Here is a 6,000-nt window from a genome sequence, read left to right as displayed (position 1 = left end):
GCACACAAGCCCCAGTTGTGTAAAAGCTGGGCCATCTCAGTAGAGCGTGGAGGTGGAAACAAATGCTGAGTGCAGCTGCAGACTGACTGTGTGTGCCCTGTGGTGTGTATTTTTAGACCAGAGCAGATGCTGGTGTATCATGTCTACTGTGACGTCATCGCCTCTCCCTTTGTCAGCTGAGTGGATCCCCACTCTCCTTCAAACGTCAAAGGAAGTCAGGGAAAGGGTGAATGGGGAAGGGAAACGAGAGGAGGAAAAGGGTGACAATGTCAGGGGTTATACAAGAAGGACAGGGGAGGGCAATAAAGGGCAAAGGAGCTTCGAACAATAAAAGAAGAGAAGATGGATAAAAAACAAAAAGGAAAAGTGACAAGGGGAGGAGGAGGGGCACAAAGGTTCAGGAGAAGGATTGGGAGTGAGAAGTGGAGGAAATACATGAAAGTAGGAGAAAAAATAAAAAGGTTAGTAACAAGGAAAAGGGATGGGAAAATAAGGCTGACCACAGAAAAAGAGTGGAAAAGTAGAGGTGATAAGACGATGAGAAAGAGGAAACAAGCAGGTAAAAGAGAAGAGAAGGTGTCTCACAGATACAAATATCAAACTGTAACTTGGAGTTACTGTATTCTCTATCTTACCTTATGGCTTATACACTCATAAAACACAGGGACAAACTGAAGTGATTGAAGTAATGGTTGTGTGCCGGGAGAAGACCAAAGGTTTTCTCCATTTTCTATATAAAGATATACTTTTTCCACTTAGTCTTTCTGAATTCTTCACTTTCTCTCCTTTATCCTCCTACAGTCGTCTTCAAACTGTACTGAGTGACCTAAAACATTGAGAGGAGAGACATGCAATCTGACAGACAGGCATACCTTTAGGAAAGGACAGTCACGTTAACAGACAGGACAGGACAGATAGATATGCAGGCAGATAACAGATAACCCCCCAAACACACACACACACCAGAACCCCATCCCACGACACAACCACGGCTTATTAAAATATACAGTGATAATGTCAACGCTAAAGGACCTTTGATGATATCTGGAGTGACCTGAGCAGTTGGAGGGCATCCTATTCTCTGCAAATGACTGTAGGGTGTGTGTGTGTGTATATGTGTTTGCATGTGTGCGGGTGTGTGTGTGTGTGTGTGTATGTGTGTGTTTGGCAGGCCAGCCTGTTATGGGACTCATGATAACGTCAACAGAGCCATCAAGGCTGATCTGATTTAAACTCTGACTCTGTAACTTTAACACTGGGAAGTAAAGAAGTAACCAGCAATACAAATGTACGTATGAAATATAAAAAAATATAAAATACACTTCTTCCACTTTCATCCAAGGCACCAAACAGCATCTAACTGAGCCATTAACATATATCTCAAGTGTCCAAACTTGAAAAGCCCTGAAAGCCCTTAAAGGACCTTGCTTACTTTTGGGGCAACAGCGCTGTTCAGGTGCAGTCAGACAGGATTTGGCCAAGTGAAATTTACTCAAACCCTGTATCATCATCAGCCTCTATCATTATCCTTGCCAGTTTCTCAGGTAAAAGATTGAACTATGTGCAGAAAGGCAAGATCATTTCACAAGAAAAAATATCTCTCTCCTCTGTTATCATTGAAATGAATGGGGAGTGGTGTTTGGTCTAACCACACCTTCAGTCAGTTTAAATATTAAAGCTGCTACCAGGAGAACTTGAAGTATGATTACATATAGTCTGTTTACAGGTCTTGGGAAGTCCTGCTGAAGAGAGTTGGATAAAGTCTTTTGTAGCTCTGGAGGGACGCGTGCAAAAGTCAGATGAACATCATATGTGCATGTGTGGAAAAAAAGCTGTATAAATCCTTCTGTGCCTCCAGAGGGAACTGCATGAAATCTGATAAATTGCCTCAAGGGATGTCACTTCAGAGTCAGTGTGACAACAGATGTACTGTGCAAAGAACCTGAAGTTACAAAATAAATCAATTGTTAAAAATCACAATAGTTGCCTCTGGATTTCTGTGTCCAAAGGCTAGGATCATAGAGGTGTTTCAAATGTATGTACATTAAATTAAGAAGGCCGTGTAGTGCTCCAAAAGACATCACACAAAACAAATCCAACTTACTCTTGTTGCTAAAGTGACACACTAACCAGCAGTGAAGGTATCAAAAGAAATCCCACCACCCATATATTGGAGCTGTAACCTGAACCAACAATAAAAGCAGAGCAGCCTCGACCCATTAAACCCAACGAGTGAACAAATGGAAAGTTTGTGAGCTGAACACCAACGGAGCATGAATACAAGAAAAAAAAGGCACCAGCTGTAGTTATGTTACCACACCAAACCCACTGAACACAGCCACTAAACGAATGAGTCACAGCCATTGTAAGCAGGTGTATTCTCAAAAACTGTTTCAGGTGAGTAACCATGTGCCCGTTGGCCGACACTCTTTGTCCCATGGAAATCCAGCAAAACTCTATTTATCGTTTAAGATTAGAAAGTCTGTAGACGTAGTTGAAGCAGGTTGAGAGAAATATTTCACTTCCTTATACTTATATAAGTTGAGGGTGAAAGCTTCTTTAAAAAGTAGACGTGGTAGCGGTTCCCAGAGTCGTCTATCATAACTCTGCATGTATAGCATACAACAGCAGCGTTTTCTGTTTTTCATTAATATAAACCTTTTCAGGAAGAAGTGTTATTGCAGTCTAGTCTCGAGAGCTGCTGCCCTCATCCCAATTTGATGGGATTATTTCCCTCGGCAAGAGGGCCTTAAATTTCTTTGAAGATACATACTCCATATAGTCAAAAAGATAGTCACCAGAGGCTGTGATGCTGTTGACTCATGTACAATGCAATATGTATTGTATGAGTGAAGAAAATGGAAGTTAAAGTAAAAGACAGAATATCATTTTTTCTCTGTAGCCAGCAGCCTTTACTTCTCAGTTCAGAAAATGTTATGATTTTAGTAATGTACAGGTACAGTATGCTCATGCAGACAAATAAAATAAAATAATGAACAGAAAGAGAGGATAACACAGCAGGGTGGAAGATGTAAGAAAATATGTAAAGCCTAAAAGTAAAATTTTACTGACTTAAAAGAGGACACATGGTCAGTTAGCTTTATATCCTCAAACAAAGTGTGAGGACCCCCAAACCACAAAAGCCTAGTCTTCATTATCTCAAACATGGGACAAGCCAGCAGGACCTTGCCTGAGGACCTTAAGCTATACCCGGGCTCATAAAGAGGTAAGAACATCTGTGATGTTGGAAGTGGAGCAATTTGGCACTTATTATTTTCCTTTAAAGACCCTGAAAACCTATGTACTCAATCAGCCTCTCACTATGAGCGACGTGGCCCTACATCAACACATAATTTTCTGACAAAGTTGGAAAAGTGTTGTTTATTTCAGTTGAGAGATTTCTGTATTCTGTGTTTTGTCTGTGCTGTTCTTGCCGGTTGGAAGTGGACTGGGCTCAGTGGGATATGGGTGATGTATGTCTGAGCACCAATCAGGATTGAGCATCAACTGAATCACAATGTGGGGTTGCCTGCTTATGTTGCCAGGTTACTGTCAATCAAATCTGATCAAATCACACCTTCTCAGTCCTGATGGCGCTTTTTTCCCCTCCTAAACAGTGATTATTGCATATTTAATCATGAATATTTCAGGTTATAGATAAATGTACGTATAGGATTTAAGTTTTCAGGGGTTAAATGGCTAATCTTATCTGGAATTTGAAAAATAAAACCAAAAGGAGAATTTTACAAATGCTATTAAGTAGAAGCAACATTCCCCCACTGTAATTATTTAATCTTTCTAAAAAATGACCAACCAACCAAAGTGTAAAATGCAGTATCTATATGTGTCAGGATGGACTAGCATGTTGTTGCACTGTGGAAGTTGTCAATGTGCCTCTATGACAGATACCTCTACATTTATTTTATCTGGCAAAGAAAGAATTCCCTCTCTGAGACTGTGAATATACAGCATTGTGCCACAGTGGGTTGGCCTGATAGATGTTGTTTTCTCCACACTTCTCCTACACACAACATCTCATCCATACCACCTCTCATCTTCAGCACAGCAGCAGGTTTGGCTCTCTTCCCAAACAATCAGGACCGCACACATAACTACTCATGACAGACACAAGCTGTCCAGAGCCCACTGGCTCACAGCTTACAGTAATGTACCTGGTGCGCTGCCTGGCTGCCCGTTGAGATATCACGAAAAGCAGCCCAGCCCATGGAGTTTCTACAATGTTCAGCAAAGTTCTTATGTGAAGCAATAGGGTTAGTCATGCATTTTGAGATATTTGTGATATTTCACTTAACTGTCTGAAATGTCTGTTTTGCTACTCTGTTCCACTTGCAGAGACTTAAACTATCTTTAGAAAGGTAATCCATTACAGTGTATATATTCATTTTACTTTAGTCAAAGGTACATTGATGTGTCACGGGAATATGAAAATGCAGATTTACAAAGTGGACTGTACATCGTAGCTCCTTACATTGAGGAATACAATTAAAACCCAAAAGAGACTAAATAAGTAAACATGAATATCATGAAAAGGATAATGTGAATTTAACATAAAATGTTGTAATAACATTGTTATAATTCACTTATATAATACATGGAAATGACACTAAAATCCGAACAATGTCAATGAAAAAACCCAAAAGACAAACCCGTCTCTGTTTCTATCCAAGCACACGTATAAATACAACATGTTTTGCTGTTTTAAATAAAAGTACTGACCTTTCTGAGTACCCTCAATGTTCTTATCTAACAGAAAGAGGCAATTGCAAAATTCTCAAAAACATTATTTCATGGAAACACTAAAAAGACTGCTGCTGCAGAAGAGCACCACAGGAAAGAAGTGATATTCAGGGGAGCAGGATTCCCTGGGGGTGGCAGATAAAATTACATCGTGGACTGTAGAGTTGTGGGCCAGGTAGGAAAGGTCATTATGTGACAAAAGTTGCTCAAGGGACTTCACTGACCAAAACAGAAGGTCATGTAAGTAACTGGGAGCCCGTGGCGCTGAAGAATGTTCTTCCTCCGACAACAGGAAGTGTCTCGCTCATGACCCTCGTGACCCCTGTGCAATAAGACAGACTTACAAGCAGCTCGAGGGAAAAGAAAAGGAATAATTGGCTTTATAATTATATTAGCTTTGTTTGCTAATTAGCTGATGTTAGCATCCTAATATGCTAAACTAAGATGGTGAACATGGTAAACTAAATGTCAGCATGTTAGCATTGTCATTGTTTAGCTCAAAGCACTGCTGTACATTATTACAGTTTAACAGAGCCGCTAGCGTGGCTGTAGACTGTTAGTCTTGTTTAAATATCTTGAATTCAAACGTTTTTTAAAGAAATCTGGTTTCTGATGTGCATCTCTTCCACAATTGAGTGTCAATAAATAAATAGATAAATAGTCTCAATCAAATCTATAGAAGTTTAAAGGCCATCTCTTTTCTGTTGGCTAACAAATAAAGGCATAAAATGTCCCAATAATATATATATATATATATATATATATATGGAAGCCTAACTACAGTGGAGGACAATCCTGACAAGAATTGTGCGGACTTTCTGATTTCTTCTGAATCAATTTGACTTCAAAGTGCTTTAAAGTGAACTTATTGGGCACTGTTTATAAATTATAAATCCCACCTACACTCTGCATTATGAAAATAAGATCTACTATCCTCTGAATAAGATCCACTACATAGTAGTCCTATTAGCAGTGGCACAGTGTGTGAGTACATTAGGTGCTGGATATGGTGTGCATACATCAGGTAGAGTTGAGTCTAGTACAGTTGAAAATGTTGCCATGAAATAGAAAATAGAAATGTGAAATAAAAGTCTGACATTGTCTGCTGTCATGTTTTGGCATACAGTGTAATCCTATGCATCTATAAAGAAAATAAAACATAAAATCTATGAGCCATTATTTCCACACATTACATCAGACATAGGTGTTACGCTGCTCATCATCTCCCCAAGAAAAGCCCAA

The sequence above is a fragment of the Enoplosus armatus genome, chromosome 1 (assembly GCF_043641665.1).
Source record: "Enoplosus armatus isolate fEnoArm2 chromosome 1, fEnoArm2.hap1, whole genome shotgun sequence".
Lineage (NCBI taxonomy): Eukaryota > Metazoa > Chordata > Actinopteri > Centrarchiformes > Enoplosidae > Enoplosus > Enoplosus armatus.
Note: the sequence above shows the minus strand (reverse complement) of the source record.